We start from the raw sequence: 17,187 nt of genomic DNA on the forward strand, positions 1-17,187 counted from the left end.
TCTCTCTTGACAAAAGCCAAGGTGGTCACCTCGGGCAATCGAGAGGAAAAATACAGCAGGTCGCCAAAGCCAACAACATAATGGAAAAAAGCCTACGGCACCTGGTATTTACAGGCGGTCTCCCATCCAGGTACTAACCAGGCCCGACCCTGCTTGGAATCCAAGATCAGATGAGATCGAGCGCATTCAGGGTGATGTGGCCATAGGCGATCTTGCACCCTACTTACAACTCTCTTGACAAAAGCCAAGGTGGTCACCTCGGGCAATCGAGAGGAAAAATACAGCAGGTCGCCAAAGCCAACAACATAATGGAAAGAAGCCTGCGGCACGTGGTATTCCCAGGCGGTCTCCCATCCAGGTACTAACCAGGCCCGACCCTGATTTGCATCTGAAATCAGACGAGATCGAGCGCATTCAGGGTGATGTGTCCGTAGGCTATCTTGCACCCTACTTACAACTCTCTTGACAAAAGCCAAGGTGGTCACCTCGGGCAATCGAGAGGAAAAATACAGCAGGTTGCCAAAGCCAACAACATAATGGAAAAAAGCCTACGGCACCTGGTATTCCCAGGCGGTCTCCCATCCAGGTACTAACCAGGCCCGACCCTGCTTAGCATCCGAGATCAGACGAGATTGAGTGCATTCAGGGTGATGTGGCCGAAGGCAATCTTGCACCCTACTTACAACTCTCTTGACAAAAGCCAAGGTGGTCACCTCGGGCAATCGAGAGGAAAAATACAGCAGGTCGCCAAAGCCAACAACATAATGGAAAAAAGCCTACGACACCTGGTATTCCCAGGCGGTCTCCCATCCAGGTACCAACCAGGCCCGACCCTGCTTAGCATCCGAGATCAGTCGAGATCGAGCGCATTCAGTGTGATGTGGCCGCAGGCAATCTTGCACCTTACTTACAACTCTCTTGACAAAAGCCAAGGTGGTCACCTCGGGCAATGGAGAGGAAAAATACAGCAGGTCGCCAAAGCCAACAACATAATGGAAAAAAGCCTACGGCACCTGGTATTCCCAGGCGGTCTCCCATCCAGGTACTAACCAGGCCCGATGCCACTTAGCATCCGAGATCAGACGAGATAGAGCGCATTCAGGGTGATGTGGCCGTAGGCGATCTTGCACCCTACTAACAACTCTCTTGACAAAAGCCAAGGTGGTCACCTCGGGCAATCGAGAGGAAAAATACAGCAGGTTGCCAAAGCCAACAACATAATGGAAAAAAGCCTACGGCACCTGGTATTCCCAGGCGGTCTCCCATCCAGGTACTAACCAGGCCCGACCCTGCTTAGCATCCGAGATCAGATGAGGTCGAGCGCATTCAGGGTGATGTGGCCGTAGGCAATCTTGCACCCTACTTACAACTCTCTTGACAAAAGCCAAGGTGGTCACCTCGGGCAATCGAGAGGAAAAATACAGCAGGTTGCCAAAGCCAACAACATAATGGAAAAAAGCCTATGGCACCTGGTATTCCCAGGCGGTCTCCCATCCAGGTACTAACCAGGCCCGACCCTGCTTAGCATCCGAGATCAGACGAGGTCGAGCGCTTTCAGGGTGATGTGGCCGTAGGCAATCTTGCACCCTACTTACAACTCTCTTGACAAAAGCCAAGGTGGTCACCTCGGGCAATCGAGAGGAAAAATACAGCAGGTCGCCAAAGCCAACAACATAATGGAAAAAAGCCTACGGCACCTGGTATTCCCAGGCAGTCTCCCATCCAGGTACTAACCAGGCCCGACCCTGCTTAGCATCCGAGATCAGAGGACATCGAGCGCATTCAGGGTGATGTGGCCGTAGGCGATCTTGCACCCTACTAACAACTCTCTTGACAAAATCCAAGGTGGTCACCTCGGGCAATCGAGAGGAAAAATACAGCAGGTCGCCAAAGCCAACAACATAATGGAAAAAAGCCTACGACACCTGGTATTCCCAGGCGGTCTCCCATCCAGGTACCAACCAGGCCCGACCCTGCTTAGCATCCGAGATCAGTCGAGATCGAGCGCATTCAGGGTGATGTGGCCGCAGGCGATCTTGCACCTTACTTACAACTCTCTTGACAAAAGCCAAGGTGGTCACCTCGGGCAATGGAGAGGAAAAATACAGCAGGTCGCCAAAGCCAACAACATAATGGAAAAAAGCCTACGGCACCTGGTATTCCCAGGCGGTCTCCCATCCAGGTACTAACCAGGCCCGATGCCACTTAGCATCCGAGATCAGACGAGATAGAGCGCATTCAGGGTGATGTGGCCCTAGGCGATCTTGCACCCTACTAACAACTCTCTTGACAAAAGCCAAGGTGGTCACCTCGGGCAATCGATAGGAAAAATACAGCAGGTTGCCAAAGCCAACAACATAATGGAAAAAAGCCTACGGCACCTGGTATTCCCAGGCGGTCTCCCATCCAGGTACTAACCAGGCCCGACCCTGCTTAGCATCCGAGATCAGACGAGGTCGAGCGCATTCAGGGTGATGTGGCCGTAGGCAATCTTGCACCCTACTTACAACTCTCTTGACAAAAGCCAAGGTGGTCACCTCGGGCAATCGAGAGGAAAAATACAGCAGGTTGCCAAAGCCAACAACATAATGGAAAAATGCCTACGGCACCTGGTATTCCCAGGCGGTCTCCCATCCAGGTACTAACCAGGCCCGACCCTGCTTAGCATCCGAGATCAGACGAGGTCGAGCGCATTCAGGGTGATGTGGCCGTAGGCAATCTTGCACCCTACTTACAACTCTCTTGACAAAAGCCAAGGTGGTCACCTCGGGCAATCGAGAGGAAAAATACAGCAGGTCGCCAAAGCCAACAACATAATGGAAAAAAGCCTACGGCACCTGGTATTCCCAGGCAGTCTCCCATCCAGGTACTAACCAGGCCCGACCCTGCTTAGCATCCGAGATCAGAGGACATCGAGCGCATTCAGGGTGATGTGGCCGTAGGCGATCTTGGACCCTACTAACAACTCTCTTGACAAAATCCAAGGTGGTCACCTCGGGCAATCGAGAGGAAAAATACAGCAGGTTGCCAAAGCCAACAACATAATGGAAAAAAGCCTACGGCACCTGGTATTCCCAGGCGGTCTCCCATCCAGGTACTAACCAGGCCCGACCCTGCTTAGCATCCGAGATCAGACGAGGTCGAGCGCATTCAGGGTGATGTGGCCGTAGGCAATCTTGCACCCTACTTACAACTCTCTTGACAAAAGCCAAGGTGGTCACCTCGGGCAATCGAGAGGAAAAATACAGCAGGTCGCCAAAGCCAACAACATAATGGAAAAAAGCCTACGGCACCTGGTATTCCCAGGCTGTCTCCCATCCAGGTACTAACCAGGCCCGACCCTGCTCAGCATCCGAGATCAGATGAGGTCGAGCGCATTCAGGGTGACGTGGCCGTAGGCAATCTTGCACCCTACTTACAACTCTCTTGACAAAAGCCAAGGTGGTCACCTCGGGCAATCGAGAGGAAAAATACAGCAGGTCGCCAAAGCCAACAACATAATGGAAAAAAGCCTACGGCACCTGGTATTCCCAGGCGGTCTCCCATCCAGGTACTAACCAGGCCCGACCCTGCTTAGCATCCGAGATCAGACGAGAACGAGCGCATTCAGGGTGATGTGGCCGTAGGCGATCTTGCACCCTACTTACAACTCTCTTGACAAAAGCCAAGGTGGTCACTTCGGGCAATCGAGAGGAAAAATACAGCAGGTCGCCAAAGCCAACAACATAATGGAAAAAAGCCTACGGCACCTGGTATTCCCAGGCGGTCTCCCATCCAGGTACTAACCAGGCCCGACCCTGCTTAGCATCCGAGATCAGACGAGATTGAGCGCATTCAGGGTGATGTGGCCGTAGGCGATCTTGCACCCTACTTACAACTCTCTTGACAAAAGCCAAGGTGGTCACCTCAGGCAATCGAGAGGAAAAATACAGCAGGTCGCCAAAGCCAACAACATAATGGAAAAAAGCCTACGGCACCTGGTATTCCCAGGCGGTCTCCCATCCAGGTACTAACCAGGCCCGACCCTGCTTAGCATCCGAGATCGAGCGCATTCAGGGTGATGTGTTTGCAGGGGATCTTGCACCCTACTTACAACTCTCTTGACAAAAGCCAAGGTGGTCACCTCGGGCAATCGAGAGGAAAAATACAGCAGGTCGCCAAAGCCAACAACATAATGGAAAAAAGCCTACAGCACCTGGTATTCCCAGGCGGTCTCCCATCCAGGTACTAACCAGGCACGACCCTGCTTAGCATCCGAGATCGAGCGCATTCAGGGTGATGTGGCCATAGGCGATCTTGCATCCTACTTACAACTCTCTTGACAAAAGCCAAGGTGGTCACCTCGGGCAATCGAGAGGAAAAATACAGCAGGTCGCCAAAGCCAACAACATAATGGAAAAAAGCCTACGGCACCTGGTATTCCCAGGCGGTCTCCCATCCAGGTACTAACCAGGCCCGACCCTGCTTAGCATCCGAGATCAGACGAGATCGAGCGCATTCAGGGTGATGTGGCCGTAGGCGATCTTGCACCCTACTTACAACTCTCTTGACAAAAGCCAAGGTGGTCACCTCGGGCAATCGAGAGGAAAAATACAGCAGGTCGCCAAAGCCAACAACATAATGGAAAAAAGCCTACGGCACCCGGTATTCCCAGGCGGTCTCCCATCCAGGTACTAACCAGGCTCGACCCTGCTTAGCATCCGAGATCGAGCGCATTCAGGGTGATGTGTTTGCAGGCGGTCTTGCACCCTACTTACAACTCTCTTGACAAAAGCCAAGGTGGTCACCTCGGGCAATCGAGAGGAAAAATACAGCAGGTCGCCAAAGCCAACAACATAATGGAAAAAAGCCTACAGCACCTGGTATTCCCAGGCGGTCTCCCATCCAGGTACTAACCAGGCACGACCCTGCTTAGCATCCGAGATCGAGCGCATTCAGGGTGATGTGGCCATAGGCGATCTTGCATCCTACTTACAACTCTCTTGACAAAAGCCAAGGTGGTCACCTCGGGCAGTCGAGAGGAAAAATACAGCAGGTCGCCAAAGCCAACAACATAATGGAAAAAAGCCTACGGCACCTGGTATTCCCAGGCGGTCTCCCATCCAGGTACTAACCAGGCCCGACCCTGCTTAGCATCCGAGATCAGACGAGATCGAGCGCATTCAGGGTGATGTGGCCGTAGGCGATCTTGCACCCTACTTACAACTCTCTTGACAAAAGCCAAGGTGGTCACCTCAGGCAATCGAGAGGAAAAATACAGCAGGTCGCCAAAGCCAACAACATAATGGAAAAAAGCCTACGGCACCTGGTATTCCCAGGCGGTCTCCCATCCAGGTACTAACCAGGCCCGACCCTGCTTAGCATCCGAGATCAGACGAGATTGAGCGCATTCAGGGTGATGTGGCCGTAGGCGATCTTGCACCCTACTTACAACTCTCTTGACAAAAGCCAAGGTGGTCACCTCGGGCAATCGAGAGGAAAAATACAGCAGGTCGCCAAAGCCAACAACATAATGGAAAAAAGCCTACGGCACCTGGTATTCCCAGGCGGTCTCCCATCCAGGTACTAACCAGGCCCGACCCTGCTTAGCATCCGAGATCGAGCGCATTCAGGGTGATGTGTTTGCAGGTGATCTTGCACCCTACTTACAACTCTCTTGACAAAAGCCATGGTGGTCACCTCGGGCAATCGAGAGGAAAAATACAGCAGGTCGCCAAAGCCAACAACATAATGGAAAAAAGCCTACGGCACCTGGTATTCCCAGGCGGTCTCCCATCCAGGTACTAACCAGGCCCGACCCTGCTTAGCATCCGAGATCAGATGAGATCAAACGCATTCAGGGTGATGTGGCCGTAAGCTATCTTGCACCCTACTTACAACTCTCTTGACAAAAGCCAAGGTGGTCACCTCGGGCAATGGAGAGGAAAAATACAGCAGGTCGCCAAAGCCAACAACATAATGGAAAAAAGCCGACGGCACCTGGTATTCCCAGGAGGTCTCCCATCCAGGTACAAACCAGGCCCGACCCTGCTTAGCATCCGAGATCAGACGAGATCGAGCGCATTCAGGGAGATGTGGCCGTAGGCAATCTTGCACCCTACTTACAACTCTCTTGACAAAAGCCAAGGTGGTCACATCGGGCAATCGAGAGGAAAAATAAAGCAGGTCGCCAAAGCCAACAACATAATGGAAAAAAGCCTATGGCACCTGGTATTCCCAGGCGGTCTCCCATCCAGATACTAACCAGGCCGGACCCTGCTTAGCATCCGAGATCAGACGAGATCGAGTGCATTCAGGGTGATGTGGCCGTAGGCGATCTTGCACCCTACTTACAACTCTCTTGACAAAAGCCAAGGTGGTCACCTCGGCCAATCGAGAGGAAAAATACAGCAGGTCGCCAAAGCCAACAACATAATGGAAAAAAGCCTACGGCACCTGGTATTCCCAGGCGATCTCCCATCCAGTTACTAACCAGGCCCGACCCTGCTTAGCATCCGAGATCAGACGAGATCGAGCGCATTCAGGGTGATGTGGCCGTAGGCGATCTTGCACCCTACTTACAACTCTCTTGACAAAAGCCAAGGTGGTCACCTTGGGCAATCGAGAGGAAAAATACAGCAGGTCGCCAAAGCCAACAACATAATGGAAAAAAGCCTACGGCACCTGGTATTCCCAGGTGGTCTCCCATGCAGGTACTAAACAGGCCCGACCCTGCTTAGCATCCGAGATCAGACGAGATTGAGCGCATTCAGGGTGATGTAGCCGTAGGCCATCTTGCACCCTACTTACAACTCTCTTGACAAAAGCCAAGGTGGTCACCTCGGGCAATCGAGAGGAAAAATACAGCAGGTCGCCAAAGCCAACAACATAATTGAAAAAAGCCTACGGCACCTGGTATTCCCAGGCGGTCTCCCATCCAGGTACTAACCAGGCCCAACCCTGCTTAGCATCCGAGATCAGACGAGATCGAGCGCATTCAGGGTGATGTAGCCATAGGCGATCTTGCACCCTACTTACAACTCTCTTGACAAAAGCCAAGGTGGTCACCACGGGCAATCGAGAGGAAAAATACAGCAGGTCGACAAAGCCAACAACATAATGGAAAAAAGCCTACGGCACCTGGTACTCCCAGGCGGTCTCCCATCCAGGTACTAACCAGGCCCGACCCTGCTTAGCATCCGAGATCAGATAAGATCGAGCGCATTCAGGGTGATGTGGCCGTAGGCGATCTTGCACCCCACTTACGACTCTCTTGACAAAAGCCAAGGTGGTCACCTCGGGCAATCGAGAGGAAAAATACAGCAGGTCGCCAAAGCCAACAACATAATGGAAAAAAGCCTACGGCACCTGGTATTCCCAGGCGGTCTCCCATCCAGGTACTAACCAGGCCCGACCCTGCTTAGCATCCGAGATCAGACGAGATCGAGCGCATTCAGGGTGATGTGGCCGTAGGCGATCTTGCACCCTACTTACAACTCTCTTGACAAAAGCCAAGGTGGTCACCTCGGGCAATCGAGAGGAAAAATACAGCAGGTCGCCAAAGCCAACAACATAATGGAAAAAAGCCTACGGCACCTGGTATTCCCAGGCGGTCTCCCATCCAGGTACTAACCAGGCCCGACCCTGCTTAGCATCCGAGATCGAGCGCATTCAGGGTGATGTGTTTGCAGGGGATCTTGCACCCTACTTACAACTCTCTTGACAAAAGCCAAGGTGGTCACCTCGGGCAATCGAGAGGAAAAATACAGCAGGTCGCCAAAGCCAACAACATAATGGAAAAAAGCCTACAGCACCTGGTATTCCCAGGCGGTCTCCCATCCAGGTACTAACCAGGCACGACCCTGCTTAGCATCCGAGATCGAGCGCATTCAGGGTGATGTGGCCATAGGCGATCTTGCATCCTACTTACAACTCTCTTGACAAAAGCCAAGGTGGTCACCTCGGGCAATCGAGAGGAAAAATACAGCAGGTCGCCAAAGCCAACAACATAATGGAAAAAAGCCTACGGCACCTGGTATTCCCAGGCGGTCTCCCATCCAGGTACTAACCAGGCCCGACCCTGCTTAGCATCCGAGATCAGACGAGATCGAGCGCATTCAGGGTGATGTGGCCGTAGGCGATCTTGCACCCTACTTACAACTCTCTTGACAAAAGCCAAGGTGGTCACCTCGGGCAATCGAGAGGAAAAATACAGCAGGTCGCCAAAGCCAACAACATAATGGAAAAAAGCCTACGGCACCCGGTATTCCCAGGCGGTCTCCCATCCAGGTACTAACCAGGCTCGACCCTGCTTAGCATCCGAGATCGAGCGCATTCAGGGTGATGTGTTTGCAGGCGATCTTGCACCCTACTTACAACTCTCTTGACAAAAGCCAAGGTGGTCACCTCGGGCAATCGAGAGGAAAAATACAGCAGGTCGCCAAAGCCAACAACATAATGGAAAAAAGCCTACAGCACCTGGTATTCCCAGGCGGTCTCCCATCCAGGTACTAACCAGGCACGACCCTGCTTAGCATCCGAGATCGAGCGCATTCAGGGTGATGTGGCCATAGGCGATCTTGCATCCTACTTACAACTCTCTTGACAAAAGCCAAGGTGGTCACCTCGGGCAGTCGAGACGAAAAATACAGCAGGTCGCCAAAGCCAACAACATAATGGAAAAAAGCCTACGGCACCTGGTATTCCCAGGCGGTCTCCCATCCAGGTACTAACCAGGCCCGACCCTGCTTAGCATCCGAGATCAGACGAGATCGAGCGCATTCAGGGTGATGTGGCCGTAGGCGATCTTGCACCCTACTTACAACTCTCTTGACAAAAGCCAAGGTGGTCACCTCAGGCAATCGAGAGGAAAAATACAGCAGGTCGCCAAAGCCAACAACATAATGGAAAAAAGCCTACGGCACCTGGTATTCCCAGGCGGTCTCCCATCCAGGTACTAACCAGGCCCGACCCTGCTTAGCATCCGAGATCAGACGAGATTGAGCGCATTCAGCGTGATGTGGCCGTAGGCGATCTTGCACCCTACTTACAACTCTCTTGACAAAAGCCAAGGTGGTCACCTCGGGCAATCGAGAGGAAAAATACAGCAGGTCGCCAAAGCCAACAACATAATGGAAAAAAGCCTACGGCACCTGGTATTCCCAGGCGGTCTCCCATCCAGGTACTAACCAGGCCCGACCCTGCTTAGCATCCGAGATCGAGCGCATTCAGGGTGATGTGTTTGCAGGTGATCTTGCACCCTACTTACAACTCTCTTGACAAAAGCCATGGTGGTCACCTCGGGCAATCGAGAGGAAAAATACAGCAGGTCGCCAAAGCCAACAACATAATGGAAAAAAGCCTACGGCACCTGGTATTCCCAGGCGGTCTCCCATCCAGGTACTAACCAGGCCCGACCCTGCTTAGCATTCGAGATCAGATGAGATCAAACGCATTCAGGGTGATGTGGCCGTAAGCTATCTTGCACCCTACTTACAACTCTCTTGACAAAAGCCAAGGTGGTCACCTCGGGCAATGGAGAGGAAAAATACAGCAGGTCGCCAAAGCCAACAACATAATGGAAAAAAGCCGACGGCACCTGGTATTCCCAGGAGGTCTCCCATCCAGGTACAAACCAGGCCCGACCCTGCTTAGCATCCGAGATCAGACAAGATCGAGCGCATTCAGGGAGATGTGGCCGTAGGCAATCTTGCACCCTACTTACAACTCTCTTGACAAAAGCCAAGGTGGTCACATCGGGCAATCGAGAGGAAAAATAAAGCAGGTCGCCAAAGCCAACAACATAATGGAAAAAAGCCTATGGCACCTGGTATTCCCAGGCGGTCTCCCATCCAGATACTAACCAGGCCGGACCCTGCTTAGCATCCGAGATCAGACGAGATCGAGTGCATTCAGGGTGATGTGGCCGTAGGCGATCTTGCACCCTACTTACAACTCTCTTGACAAAAGCCAAGGTGGTCACCTCGGCCAATCGAGAGGAAAAATACAGCAGGTCGCCAAAGCCAACAACATAATGGAAAAAAGCCTACGGCACCTGGTATTCCCAGGCGATCTCCCATCCAGTTACTAACCAGGCCCGACCCTGCTTAGCATCCGAGATCAGACGAGATCGAGCGCATTCAGGGTGATGTGGCCGTAGGCGATCTTGCACCCTACTTACAACTCTCTTGACAAAAGCCAAGGTGGTCACCTTGGGCAATCGAGAGGAAAAATACAGCAGGTCGCCAAAGCCAACAACATAATGGAAAAAAGCCTACGGCACCTGGTATTCCCAGGTGGTCTCCCATGCAGGTACTAAACAGGCCCGACCCTGCTTAGCATCCGAGATCAGACGAGATTGAGCGCATTCAGGGTGATGTAGCCGTAGGCCGTCTTGCACCCTACTTACAACTCTCTTGACAAAAGCCAAGGTGGTCACCTCGGGCAATAGAGAGGAAAAATACAGCAGGTCGCCAAAGCCAACAACATAATTGAAAAAAGCCTACGGCACCTGGTATTCCCAGGCGGTCTCCCATCCAGGTACTAACCAGGCCCAACCCTGCTTAGCATCCGAGATCAGACGAGATCGAGCGCATTCAGGGTGATGTAGCCATAGGCGATCTTGCACCCTACTTACAACTCTCTTGACAAAAGCCAAGGTGGTCACCACGGGCAATCGAGAGGAAAAATACAGCAGGTCGACAAAGCCAACAACATAATGGAAAAAAGCCTACGGCACCTGGTACTCCCAGGCGGTCTCCCATCCAGGTACTAACCAGGCCCGACCCTGCTTAGCATCCGAGATCAGATGAGATCGAGCGCATTCAGGGTGATGTGGCCGTAGGCGATCTTGCACCCTACTTACGACTCTCTTGACAAAAGCCAAGGTGGTCACCTCGGGCAATCGAGAGGAAAAATACAGCAGGTCGCCAAAGCCAACAACATAATGGAAAAAAGCCTACGGCACCTGGTATTCCAAGGCGGTCTCCCATCCAGGTACTAACCAGACCCGACCCTGCTTAGCATCCGAGATCAGATGAGATCAAACGCATTCAGGGTGATGTGGCCGTAAGCGATCTCGCACCCTACTTACAACTCTCTTGACAAAAGCCAAGGTGGTCACCTCGGGCAATGGAGAGGAAAAATACAGCAGGTCGCCAAAGCCAACAACATAATGGAAAAAAGCCGACGGCACCTGGTATTCCCAGGAGGTCTCCCATCCAGGTACAAACCAGGCCCGACCCTGCTTAGCATCCGAGATCAGACGAGATCGAGCGCATTCAGGGAGATGTGGCCGTAGGCAATCTTGCACCCTACTTACAACTCTCTTGACAAAAGCCAAGGTGGTCACATCGGGCAATCGAGAGGAAAAATACAGCAGGTCGCCAAAGCCAACAACATAATGGAAAAAAGCCTATGGCACCTGGTATTCCCAGGCGGTCTCCCATCCAGATACTAACCAGGCCGGACCCTGCTTAGCATCCGAGATCAGACGAGATCGAGTGCATTCAGGGTGATGTGGCCGTAGGCGATCTTGCACCCTACTTACAACTCTCTTGACAAAAGCCAAGGTGGTCAACTCGGCCAATCGAGAGGAAAAATACAGCAGGTCGCCAAAGCCAACAACATAATGGAAAAAAGCCTACGGCACCTGGTATTCCCAGGCGGTCTCCCATCCAGGCCCGACCCTGCTTAGCATCCGAGATCGAGCGCATTCAGGGTGATGTGTTTGCAGGCGATCTTGCACCCTACTTACAACTCTCTTGACAAAAGCCAAGGTGGTCAACTCGGCCAATCGAGAGGAAAAATACAGCAGGTCGCCAAAGCCAACAACATAATGGAAAAAAGCCTATGGCACCTGGTATTCCCAGGCGGTCTCCCATCCAGGTACTAACCAGGCCTGACCCTGCTTAGCATCCGAGATCAGACGAGATTGAGCGCATTCAGGGTGATGTAGCCGTAGGCCGTCTTGCACCCTACTTACAACTCTCTTGACAAAAGCCAAGGTGGTCACCTCGGGCAATCGAGAGGAAAAATACAGCAGGTCGCCAAAGCCAACAACATAATGGAAAATAGCCTACGGCACCTTGTATTCCAAGGCGGTCTCCCATCCAGGTACTAACCAGGCCCAACCCTGCTTAGCATCCGAGATCAGACGAGATCGAGCGCATTCAGGGTGATGTAGCCATAGGCGATCTTGCACCCTACTTACAACTCTCTTGACAAAAGCCAAGGTGGTCACCACGGGCAATCGAGAGGAAAAATACAGCAGGTCGACAAAGCCAACAACATAATGGAAAAAAGCCTACGGCACCTGGTATTCCCAGGCGGTCTCCCATCCAGGTACTAACCAGGCCCGACCCTGCTTAGCATCCGAGATCAGATGAGATCGAGCGCATTCAGGGTGATGTGGCCGTAGGCGATCTTGCACCCTACTTACGACTCTCTTGACAAAAGCCAAGGTGGTCACCTCGGGCAATCGAGAGGAAAAATACAGCAGGTCGCCAAAGCCAACAACATAATGGAAAAAAGCCTACGGCACCTGGTATTCCAAGGTGGTCTCCCATCCAGGTACTAACCAGGCCCAACCCTGCTTAGCATCCGGGATCAGACGAGATCAAACGCATTCAGGGTGATGTGGCCGTAAGCGATCTGGCACCCTACTTACAACTCTCTTGACAAAAGCCAAGGTGGTCACCTCGGGCAATCGAGATGAAAAATACAGCAGGTCGCCAAAGCCAACAACATAATGGAAAAAAGCCTACGGCACCTGGTATTCCCAGGCGGTCTCCCATCCAGGTACTAACCAGGCCTGACCCTGCTTAGCATCCGAGATCAGACGAGATCGAGCGCATTCAGGGTGATGTGGCCGTAGGCAATCTTGCACCCTACTTACAACTCACTTGACAAAAGCCAAGGTGGTCACCTCGGGCAATCGAGAGGAAAAATACAGCAGGTCGCCAAAGCCAACAACATAATGGAAAAAAGCCTATGGCACCTGGTATTCTCAGGCGGTCTCCCATCCAGGTACTAACCAGGCCCGACCCTGCTTAGCATCCGAGATCAGACGAGATCGAGCGCATTCAGGGTGATGTGGCCATAGGCGATCTTGCACCCTACTTACAACTCTCTTGACAAAAGCCAAGGTGGTCACCTCGGGCAATCGAGAGGAAAAATACAGCAGGTCGCCAAAGCCAACAACATAATGGAAAAAAGCCTACGGCACCTGGTATTCCCAGGCGGTCTCCCATCCAGGTACTAACCAGGCCCGACCCTGCTTAGCATCCGAGATCAGACGAGATCGAGCGCATTCAGGGTGATGTGGCCGTAGGCGATCATGCATCCTACTTACAACTCTCTTGACAAAAGCCAAGGTGGTCACCTCGGGCAATCGAGAGGAAAAATACAGTAGGTCGCCAAAGCCAACAACATAATGGAAAAAAGCCTACGGCACCTGGAATTCCCAGGCGGTCTCCCATCCAGGTACTAACCAGGCCCGACCCTGCTTAGCATCCGAGATCGAGCGCATTCAGGGTGATGTGGCCGTAGGCGATCTTGCACCCTACTTACAACTCTGTTGACAAAAGCCAAGGTGGTCACCTTGGGCAATAGAGAGGAAAAATACAGCAGGTCGCCAAAGCCAACAACATAATGGAAAAAAGCCTACGGCAACTGGTATTCCCAGGCGGTCTCCCATCCAGGTATTAACCAGGCCCGACCCTGCTTAGCATCCGAGATCAGACGAGATCGAGCGCATTCAGGGTGATGTGGCCGTAGGCAATCTTGCATCCTACTTAAAACTCTCTTGACAAAAGCCAAGGTGGTCACCTCGGGCAATCGAGAGGAAAAATACAGCAGGTCGCCAAAGCCAACAACATAATGGCCAAAAGCCTACAGCACCTCGTATTCCAAGGCGGTCTCCCATCCAGGTACTAACCAGGCCCGACCCTGCTTAGCATCCGAGATCAGACGAGATCGAGCGCATTCAGGGTGATGTGGCTTTAGGCAATCTTGCACCCTACTTACAACTCTCTTGACAAAAGCCAAGGTGGTCACCTCGGGCAAACGAGAGGAAAAATACAGCAGGTCGCCAAAGCCAACAACATAATGGAAAAAAGCCTACGGCACCTGGTATTCCCAGGCGGTCTCCCATCCAGGTACTAACCAGGACCGACCCTGCTTAGCATCCGAGATTAGACGAGATCGAGCACATTCAGGGTGATGTGGCCATGGGCTATCCTGCACCCTACTTACAACTCTCTTGAAAAAAGCCAAGGTGGTCACCTCGGGCAATCGAGAGGAAAAATACAGCAGGTCGCCAAAGCAAACAACATAATGGAAAAAAGCCTATGGCACCTGGTATTCCCAGGCGGTCTCCCATCCAGGTACTAACCAGGCCCGACAATGCTTAGCATCTGAGATCAGATGAGATCGAGCGCATTCAGGGTGATGTGGCCGTACGCAATCTTGCACCCTACTTACAACTCTCTTGACAAAAGCCAAGGTGGTCACCTCGGGCAATCGAGAGGAAAAATACAGCAGGTCGCCAAAGCCAACAACATAATGGAATAAAGCCTACGGCACCTGGTATTCCCAGGCGGTCTCCCATCCAGGTACTAACCAGGCCTGACCCTGCTTAGCATCCGAGATCAGACGAGATCGAGCGCATTCAGGGTGATGTGGCCGTAGGCGATCTTGCACCCTACTTACAACTCTCTTGACAAAAGCCAAGGTGGTCATCTCGGGCAATCGAGATGAAAAATACAGCAGGTCGCCAAAGCCAACAACATAATGGAAAAAAGCCTACGGCACCTGGTATTCCCAGGCGGTCTCCCATCCAGGTACTAACCAGGCCCGACCCTGCTTAGCATCCGAGATCAGACGAGATCGAGCGCATTCAGGGTGATGTGGCCGTAGGCGATCTTGCACCCTACTTACAACTCTCTTGACAAAAGCCAAGGTGGTCACCCCGGGCAATCGAGATGAAAAATACAGCAGGTCGCCAAAGCCAACAACATAATGGAAAAAAGCCTACGGCACCTGGTATTCCCAGGTGGTCTCCCATCCAGGTACTAACCAGGCCCGACCCTGCTTAGCATCCGAGATCAGACGAGATCGAGCGCATTCAGGGTGATGTGGCCGTAGGCAATCTTGCACCCTACTTACAACTCTCTTGACAAAAGTCAAGGTGGTCACCTCGGGCAATCGAGAGGAAAAATACAGTAGGTCGCCAAAGCCAACAACATAATGGAAAAAAGCCTACGGCACCTGGAATTCCCAGGCGGTCTCCCATCCAGGTACTAACCAGGCCTGACCCTGCTTAGCATCCGAGATCGAGCGCATTCAGGGTGATGTGGCCGTAGGCGATCTTGCACCCTACTTACAACTCTGTTGACAAAAGCCAAGGTGGTCACCTTGGGCAATAGAGAGGAAAAATACAGCAGGTCGCCAAAGCCAACAACATAATGGAAAAAAGCCTACGGCAACTGGTATTCCCAGGCGGTCTCCCATCCAGATACTAACCAGGCCCGACCCTGCTTAGCATCCGAGATCAGACGAGATCGAGCGCATTCAGGGTGATGTGGCCGTAGGCAATCTTGCATCCTACTTAAAACTCTCTTGACAAAAGCCAAGGTGGTCACCTCGGGCAATCGAGAGGAAAAATACAGCAGGTCGCCAAAGCCAACAACATAATGGCCAAAAGCCTACGGCACCTGGTATTCCCAGGCGGTCTCCCATCCGGGTACTAACCAGGTCCGACCCTGCTTAGCATCCGAGATCAGACGAGATCAAGCGCATTCAGGGTGATGTGACCGTAGGCAATCTTGCACCCTACTTAAAACTCTCTTGACAAAAGCCAAGGTGGTCACCTCGGGCAATCGAGAGGAAAAATACAGCAGGTCACCAAAGCCAACAACATAATGGAAAAAAGCCTACAGCACCCGGTCTTCCATCCAAGTACTAACTAGGCCCGACCCTGCTTAGCATCCGAGATCAGACGAGATCGAGCGCATTCAGGGGGATGTGGCCGTAGGCGATCTTGCACCCTACTTACAACTCTCTTGACAAAAGCCAAGGTGGTCACCTCGGGCAATTGAGAGGAAAAATACAGCAGGTCGCCAAAGCCAACAACATAATGGAAAAAAGCCTACGGCACCTGGTATTCCCAGCCCATCTCCCAACAAGGTACTAACCAGGCCCGACCCTGCTTAGCATCCGAGATCAGACGAGATCGAGCGCATTCAGGGTGATGTGGCCGTAGGCGGTCTTGCACCCTACTTACAACTCTCTTGACAAAAGCCAAGGTGGTCACCTTGGGCAATCGAGAGGAAAAATACAGCAGGTCGCCAAAGCCAACAACATAATGGAAAAAAGCCTACGGCACCTGGTATTCCCAGGCGGTCTCCCATCCAGGTACTAACCAGGCCCGACCCTGCTTAGCATCCGAGATCAGACGAGATCAAGCTCATTCAGGGTGATGTGGCCGTAGGCAATCTTGCACCCTTCTTACAACTCTCTTGACAAAAGCCAAGGTGGTCACCTCGGGCAAACGAGAGGAAAAATACAGCAGGTCGCCAAAGCCAACAACATAATGGAAAAAAGCCTACGGCACCTGGTATTCCCAGGCGGTCTCCCATCCAGGTACTAACCAGGCCTGACCCTGCTTAGCATCCGAGATCAGACGAGATCGAGCTCATTCAGGGTGATGTGGCCGTAGGCAATCTTGCACCCTACTTACAACTCTCTTGACAAAAGCCAAGGTGGTCACCTCGGGCAATCGAGAGGAAAAATACAGCAGGTCGCCAAAGCCAACAACATAATGGAAAAAAGCCTACGGCACCTGGTATTCCCAGGCGGTCTCCCATGCAGATACTAACCAGGCCCGACCCTGCTTAGCATCCGAGATCAGACGAGATCGAGCGCATTCAGGGTGATGTGGCCGTAGGCGATCTCGCACCCTACTTACAACTCTCTTGACAAAAGCCAAGGTGGTCACCTCGGGCAATCGAGAGGAAAATACAGCAGGTCGCCAAAGCCAACAACATAATGGAAAAAAGCCTACGGCACCCGGTATTCCCAGGCGGTCTCCCATCCAGGTACTAACCAGGCACGACCCTGCTTAGCATCCAAGATCAGACGAGATCGAGCGCATTCAGGGTGATGTGGCCGTAGGCGATCTTGCACCCTACTTACAACTCTCTTGACAAA

The 17,187-nt window shown here is 52.4% G+C and overlaps 38 non-coding genes and 33 pseudogenes across 38 annotated transcripts; all 71 read right to left on the minus strand.

Moving 5' to 3' along the window:
* Window positions 1-89: 89 nt before the first annotated feature.
* LOC143947323 (5S ribosomal RNA) lies at window positions 90-208 on the minus strand (annotated as a pseudogene).
* Window positions 209-317: 109 nt separating this feature from the next.
* Window positions 318-436, minus strand: LOC143949289 (5S ribosomal RNA; annotated as a pseudogene).
* Window positions 437-545: 109 nt separating this feature from the next.
* Window positions 546-664, minus strand: LOC143952893 (5S ribosomal RNA). Its single transcript, XR_013268026.1, has one exon. It is a non-coding gene; the product is annotated as a 5S ribosomal RNA (ribosomal RNA).
* Window positions 665-773: 109 nt separating this feature from the next.
* LOC143945745 (5S ribosomal RNA) lies at window positions 774-892 on the minus strand (annotated as a pseudogene).
* Window positions 893-1,001: 109 nt separating this feature from the next.
* Window positions 1,002-1,120, minus strand: LOC143947533 (5S ribosomal RNA; annotated as a pseudogene).
* A 109-nt stretch (window positions 1,121-1,229) lies between these two features.
* On the minus strand, window positions 1,230-1,348 carry LOC143950324 (5S ribosomal RNA). The gene has a single exon (XR_013265736.1). It is a non-coding gene; the product is annotated as a 5S ribosomal RNA (ribosomal RNA).
* A 109-nt stretch (window positions 1,349-1,457) lies between these two features.
* LOC143953022 (5S ribosomal RNA) lies at window positions 1,458-1,576 on the minus strand. Its single transcript, XR_013268142.1, has one exon. It is a non-coding gene; the product is annotated as a 5S ribosomal RNA (ribosomal RNA).
* A 109-nt stretch (window positions 1,577-1,685) lies between these two features.
* LOC143944899 (5S ribosomal RNA) lies at window positions 1,686-1,804 on the minus strand (annotated as a pseudogene).
* A 109-nt stretch (window positions 1,805-1,913) lies between these two features.
* Window positions 1,914-2,032, minus strand: LOC143943767 (5S ribosomal RNA; annotated as a pseudogene).
* A 109-nt stretch (window positions 2,033-2,141) lies between these two features.
* On the minus strand, window positions 2,142-2,260 carry LOC143948363 (5S ribosomal RNA; annotated as a pseudogene).
* A 109-nt stretch (window positions 2,261-2,369) lies between these two features.
* LOC143951042 (5S ribosomal RNA) lies at window positions 2,370-2,488 on the minus strand. The gene has a single exon (XR_013266351.1). It is a non-coding gene; the product is annotated as a 5S ribosomal RNA (ribosomal RNA).
* A 109-nt stretch (window positions 2,489-2,597) lies between these two features.
* Window positions 2,598-2,716, minus strand: LOC143951625 (5S ribosomal RNA). The gene has a single exon (XR_013266880.1). It is a non-coding gene; the product is annotated as a 5S ribosomal RNA (ribosomal RNA).
* Window positions 2,717-2,825: 109 nt separating this feature from the next.
* Window positions 2,826-2,944, minus strand: LOC143944900 (5S ribosomal RNA; annotated as a pseudogene).
* A 109-nt stretch (window positions 2,945-3,053) lies between these two features.
* On the minus strand, window positions 3,054-3,172 carry LOC143951043 (5S ribosomal RNA). The gene has a single exon (XR_013266352.1). It is a non-coding gene; the product is annotated as a 5S ribosomal RNA (ribosomal RNA).
* Window positions 3,173-3,281: 109 nt separating this feature from the next.
* On the minus strand, window positions 3,282-3,400 carry LOC143946637 (5S ribosomal RNA; annotated as a pseudogene).
* A 109-nt stretch (window positions 3,401-3,509) lies between these two features.
* On the minus strand, window positions 3,510-3,628 carry LOC143951730 (5S ribosomal RNA). Its single transcript, XR_013266974.1, has one exon. It is a non-coding gene; the product is annotated as a 5S ribosomal RNA (ribosomal RNA).
* Window positions 3,629-3,737: 109 nt separating this feature from the next.
* On the minus strand, window positions 3,738-3,856 carry LOC143951971 (5S ribosomal RNA). Its single transcript, XR_013267193.1, has one exon. It is a non-coding gene; the product is annotated as a 5S ribosomal RNA (ribosomal RNA).
* Window positions 3,857-4,183: 327 nt separating this feature from the next.
* Window positions 4,184-4,292, minus strand: LOC143947676 (5S ribosomal RNA; annotated as a pseudogene).
* Window positions 4,293-4,401: 109 nt separating this feature from the next.
* On the minus strand, window positions 4,402-4,520 carry LOC143953772 (5S ribosomal RNA). Its single transcript, XR_013268823.1, has one exon. It is a non-coding gene; the product is annotated as a 5S ribosomal RNA (ribosomal RNA).
* A 109-nt stretch (window positions 4,521-4,629) lies between these two features.
* On the minus strand, window positions 4,630-4,738 carry LOC143949633 (5S ribosomal RNA; annotated as a pseudogene).
* A 109-nt stretch (window positions 4,739-4,847) lies between these two features.
* On the minus strand, window positions 4,848-4,956 carry LOC143947677 (5S ribosomal RNA; annotated as a pseudogene).
* Window positions 4,957-5,065: 109 nt separating this feature from the next.
* On the minus strand, window positions 5,066-5,184 carry LOC143953784 (5S ribosomal RNA). Its single transcript, XR_013268834.1, has one exon. It is a non-coding gene; the product is annotated as a 5S ribosomal RNA (ribosomal RNA).
* Window positions 5,185-5,293: 109 nt separating this feature from the next.
* LOC143951973 (5S ribosomal RNA) lies at window positions 5,294-5,412 on the minus strand. The gene has a single exon (XR_013267195.1). It is a non-coding gene; the product is annotated as a 5S ribosomal RNA (ribosomal RNA).
* A 327-nt stretch (window positions 5,413-5,739) lies between these two features.
* LOC143952682 (5S ribosomal RNA) lies at window positions 5,740-5,858 on the minus strand. Its single transcript, XR_013267835.1, has one exon. It is a non-coding gene; the product is annotated as a 5S ribosomal RNA (ribosomal RNA).
* A 109-nt stretch (window positions 5,859-5,967) lies between these two features.
* LOC143952448 (5S ribosomal RNA) lies at window positions 5,968-6,086 on the minus strand. The gene has a single exon (XR_013267624.1). It is a non-coding gene; the product is annotated as a 5S ribosomal RNA (ribosomal RNA).
* A 109-nt stretch (window positions 6,087-6,195) lies between these two features.
* On the minus strand, window positions 6,196-6,314 carry LOC143944379 (5S ribosomal RNA; annotated as a pseudogene).
* A 109-nt stretch (window positions 6,315-6,423) lies between these two features.
* On the minus strand, window positions 6,424-6,542 carry LOC143953827 (5S ribosomal RNA). Its single transcript, XR_013268873.1, has one exon. It is a non-coding gene; the product is annotated as a 5S ribosomal RNA (ribosomal RNA).
* Window positions 6,543-6,651: 109 nt separating this feature from the next.
* On the minus strand, window positions 6,652-6,770 carry LOC143944497 (5S ribosomal RNA; annotated as a pseudogene).
* Window positions 6,771-6,879: 109 nt separating this feature from the next.
* Window positions 6,880-6,998, minus strand: LOC143949540 (5S ribosomal RNA). Its single transcript, XR_013265497.1, has one exon. It is a non-coding gene; the product is annotated as a 5S ribosomal RNA (ribosomal RNA).
* Window positions 6,999-7,107: 109 nt separating this feature from the next.
* On the minus strand, window positions 7,108-7,226 carry LOC143951325 (5S ribosomal RNA). The gene has a single exon (XR_013266608.1). It is a non-coding gene; the product is annotated as a 5S ribosomal RNA (ribosomal RNA).
* Window positions 7,227-7,335: 109 nt separating this feature from the next.
* On the minus strand, window positions 7,336-7,454 carry LOC143953796 (5S ribosomal RNA). Its single transcript, XR_013268845.1, has one exon. It is a non-coding gene; the product is annotated as a 5S ribosomal RNA (ribosomal RNA).
* Window positions 7,455-7,781: 327 nt separating this feature from the next.
* Window positions 7,782-7,890, minus strand: LOC143947678 (5S ribosomal RNA; annotated as a pseudogene).
* A 109-nt stretch (window positions 7,891-7,999) lies between these two features.
* Window positions 8,000-8,118, minus strand: LOC143953808 (5S ribosomal RNA). The gene has a single exon (XR_013268856.1). It is a non-coding gene; the product is annotated as a 5S ribosomal RNA (ribosomal RNA).
* A 109-nt stretch (window positions 8,119-8,227) lies between these two features.
* LOC143949634 (5S ribosomal RNA) lies at window positions 8,228-8,336 on the minus strand (annotated as a pseudogene).
* Window positions 8,337-8,445: 109 nt separating this feature from the next.
* Window positions 8,446-8,554, minus strand: LOC143947679 (5S ribosomal RNA; annotated as a pseudogene).
* A 109-nt stretch (window positions 8,555-8,663) lies between these two features.
* LOC143953820 (5S ribosomal RNA) lies at window positions 8,664-8,782 on the minus strand. The gene has a single exon (XR_013268867.1). It is a non-coding gene; the product is annotated as a 5S ribosomal RNA (ribosomal RNA).
* Window positions 8,783-8,891: 109 nt separating this feature from the next.
* Window positions 8,892-9,010, minus strand: LOC143954336 (5S ribosomal RNA). Its single transcript, XR_013269337.1, has one exon. It is a non-coding gene; the product is annotated as a 5S ribosomal RNA (ribosomal RNA).
* Window positions 9,011-9,337: 327 nt separating this feature from the next.
* On the minus strand, window positions 9,338-9,456 carry LOC143952111 (5S ribosomal RNA). Its single transcript, XR_013267320.1, has one exon. It is a non-coding gene; the product is annotated as a 5S ribosomal RNA (ribosomal RNA).
* Window positions 9,457-9,565: 109 nt separating this feature from the next.
* On the minus strand, window positions 9,566-9,684 carry LOC143943457 (5S ribosomal RNA; annotated as a pseudogene).
* A 109-nt stretch (window positions 9,685-9,793) lies between these two features.
* Window positions 9,794-9,912, minus strand: LOC143944381 (5S ribosomal RNA; annotated as a pseudogene).
* Window positions 9,913-10,021: 109 nt separating this feature from the next.
* Window positions 10,022-10,140, minus strand: LOC143953828 (5S ribosomal RNA). Its single transcript, XR_013268874.1, has one exon. It is a non-coding gene; the product is annotated as a 5S ribosomal RNA (ribosomal RNA).
* Window positions 10,141-10,249: 109 nt separating this feature from the next.
* On the minus strand, window positions 10,250-10,368 carry LOC143944499 (5S ribosomal RNA; annotated as a pseudogene).
* A 109-nt stretch (window positions 10,369-10,477) lies between these two features.
* LOC143949552 (5S ribosomal RNA) lies at window positions 10,478-10,596 on the minus strand. The gene has a single exon (XR_013265498.1). It is a non-coding gene; the product is annotated as a 5S ribosomal RNA (ribosomal RNA).
* A 109-nt stretch (window positions 10,597-10,705) lies between these two features.
* LOC143954885 (5S ribosomal RNA) lies at window positions 10,706-10,824 on the minus strand. Its single transcript, XR_013269765.1, has one exon. It is a non-coding gene; the product is annotated as a 5S ribosomal RNA (ribosomal RNA).
* A 109-nt stretch (window positions 10,825-10,933) lies between these two features.
* Window positions 10,934-11,052, minus strand: LOC143944838 (5S ribosomal RNA; annotated as a pseudogene).
* A 109-nt stretch (window positions 11,053-11,161) lies between these two features.
* LOC143952449 (5S ribosomal RNA) lies at window positions 11,162-11,280 on the minus strand. Its single transcript, XR_013267625.1, has one exon. It is a non-coding gene; the product is annotated as a 5S ribosomal RNA (ribosomal RNA).
* Window positions 11,281-11,389: 109 nt separating this feature from the next.
* Window positions 11,390-11,508, minus strand: LOC143944382 (5S ribosomal RNA; annotated as a pseudogene).
* Window positions 11,509-11,824: 316 nt separating this feature from the next.
* LOC143946043 (5S ribosomal RNA) lies at window positions 11,825-11,943 on the minus strand (annotated as a pseudogene).
* A 109-nt stretch (window positions 11,944-12,052) lies between these two features.
* LOC143944046 (5S ribosomal RNA) lies at window positions 12,053-12,171 on the minus strand (annotated as a pseudogene).
* Window positions 12,172-12,280: 109 nt separating this feature from the next.
* Window positions 12,281-12,399, minus strand: LOC143946907 (5S ribosomal RNA). Its single transcript, XR_013265254.1, has one exon. It is a non-coding gene; the product is annotated as a 5S ribosomal RNA (ribosomal RNA).
* A 109-nt stretch (window positions 12,400-12,508) lies between these two features.
* Window positions 12,509-12,627, minus strand: LOC143945629 (5S ribosomal RNA; annotated as a pseudogene).
* A 109-nt stretch (window positions 12,628-12,736) lies between these two features.
* Window positions 12,737-12,855, minus strand: LOC143951408 (5S ribosomal RNA). Its single transcript, XR_013266683.1, has one exon. It is a non-coding gene; the product is annotated as a 5S ribosomal RNA (ribosomal RNA).
* A 109-nt stretch (window positions 12,856-12,964) lies between these two features.
* Window positions 12,965-13,083, minus strand: LOC143951750 (5S ribosomal RNA). The gene has a single exon (XR_013266992.1). It is a non-coding gene; the product is annotated as a 5S ribosomal RNA (ribosomal RNA).
* Window positions 13,084-13,192: 109 nt separating this feature from the next.
* On the minus strand, window positions 13,193-13,311 carry LOC143953832 (5S ribosomal RNA). Its single transcript, XR_013268878.1, has one exon. It is a non-coding gene; the product is annotated as a 5S ribosomal RNA (ribosomal RNA).
* A 109-nt stretch (window positions 13,312-13,420) lies between these two features.
* Window positions 13,421-13,529, minus strand: LOC143946402 (5S ribosomal RNA; annotated as a pseudogene).
* A 109-nt stretch (window positions 13,530-13,638) lies between these two features.
* LOC143954986 (5S ribosomal RNA) lies at window positions 13,639-13,757 on the minus strand (annotated as a pseudogene).
* A 109-nt stretch (window positions 13,758-13,866) lies between these two features.
* LOC143945689 (5S ribosomal RNA) lies at window positions 13,867-13,985 on the minus strand (annotated as a pseudogene).
* A 109-nt stretch (window positions 13,986-14,094) lies between these two features.
* On the minus strand, window positions 14,095-14,213 carry LOC143946447 (5S ribosomal RNA; annotated as a pseudogene).
* Window positions 14,214-14,322: 109 nt separating this feature from the next.
* Window positions 14,323-14,441, minus strand: LOC143947549 (5S ribosomal RNA; annotated as a pseudogene).
* A 109-nt stretch (window positions 14,442-14,550) lies between these two features.
* Window positions 14,551-14,669, minus strand: LOC143951409 (5S ribosomal RNA). Its single transcript, XR_013266684.1, has one exon. It is a non-coding gene; the product is annotated as a 5S ribosomal RNA (ribosomal RNA).
* Window positions 14,670-14,778: 109 nt separating this feature from the next.
* LOC143953844 (5S ribosomal RNA) lies at window positions 14,779-14,897 on the minus strand. Its single transcript, XR_013268889.1, has one exon. It is a non-coding gene; the product is annotated as a 5S ribosomal RNA (ribosomal RNA).
* Window positions 14,898-15,006: 109 nt separating this feature from the next.
* LOC143951072 (5S ribosomal RNA) lies at window positions 15,007-15,125 on the minus strand. The gene has a single exon (XR_013266378.1). It is a non-coding gene; the product is annotated as a 5S ribosomal RNA (ribosomal RNA).
* Window positions 15,126-15,234: 109 nt separating this feature from the next.
* On the minus strand, window positions 15,235-15,343 carry LOC143947872 (5S ribosomal RNA; annotated as a pseudogene).
* A 109-nt stretch (window positions 15,344-15,452) lies between these two features.
* Window positions 15,453-15,571, minus strand: LOC143954494 (5S ribosomal RNA). Its single transcript, XR_013269481.1, has one exon. It is a non-coding gene; the product is annotated as a 5S ribosomal RNA (ribosomal RNA).
* A 109-nt stretch (window positions 15,572-15,680) lies between these two features.
* On the minus strand, window positions 15,681-15,799 carry LOC143953058 (5S ribosomal RNA). Its single transcript, XR_013268175.1, has one exon. It is a non-coding gene; the product is annotated as a 5S ribosomal RNA (ribosomal RNA).
* A 109-nt stretch (window positions 15,800-15,908) lies between these two features.
* LOC143949490 (5S ribosomal RNA) lies at window positions 15,909-16,014 on the minus strand (annotated as a pseudogene).
* Window positions 16,015-16,123: 109 nt separating this feature from the next.
* On the minus strand, window positions 16,124-16,242 carry LOC143945506 (5S ribosomal RNA; annotated as a pseudogene).
* A 109-nt stretch (window positions 16,243-16,351) lies between these two features.
* Window positions 16,352-16,470, minus strand: LOC143952989 (5S ribosomal RNA). Its single transcript, XR_013268112.1, has one exon. It is a non-coding gene; the product is annotated as a 5S ribosomal RNA (ribosomal RNA).
* A 109-nt stretch (window positions 16,471-16,579) lies between these two features.
* On the minus strand, window positions 16,580-16,698 carry LOC143954228 (5S ribosomal RNA). Its single transcript, XR_013269239.1, has one exon. It is a non-coding gene; the product is annotated as a 5S ribosomal RNA (ribosomal RNA).
* A 109-nt stretch (window positions 16,699-16,807) lies between these two features.
* LOC143952472 (5S ribosomal RNA) lies at window positions 16,808-16,926 on the minus strand. Its single transcript, XR_013267646.1, has one exon. It is a non-coding gene; the product is annotated as a 5S ribosomal RNA (ribosomal RNA).
* A 108-nt stretch (window positions 16,927-17,034) lies between these two features.
* On the minus strand, window positions 17,035-17,153 carry LOC143952576 (5S ribosomal RNA). Its single transcript, XR_013267740.1, has one exon. It is a non-coding gene; the product is annotated as a 5S ribosomal RNA (ribosomal RNA).
* Window positions 17,154-17,187: the final 34 nt, after the last annotated feature.

Source organism: Lithobates pipiens, unplaced genomic scaffold (assembly GCF_037356315.1).
Source record: "Lithobates pipiens isolate NorthernLeopardFrog02 unplaced genomic scaffold, aLitPip1_a1.2 Scaffold_30, whole genome shotgun sequence".
NCBI lineage: Eukaryota > Metazoa > Chordata > Amphibia > Anura > Ranidae > Lithobates > Lithobates pipiens.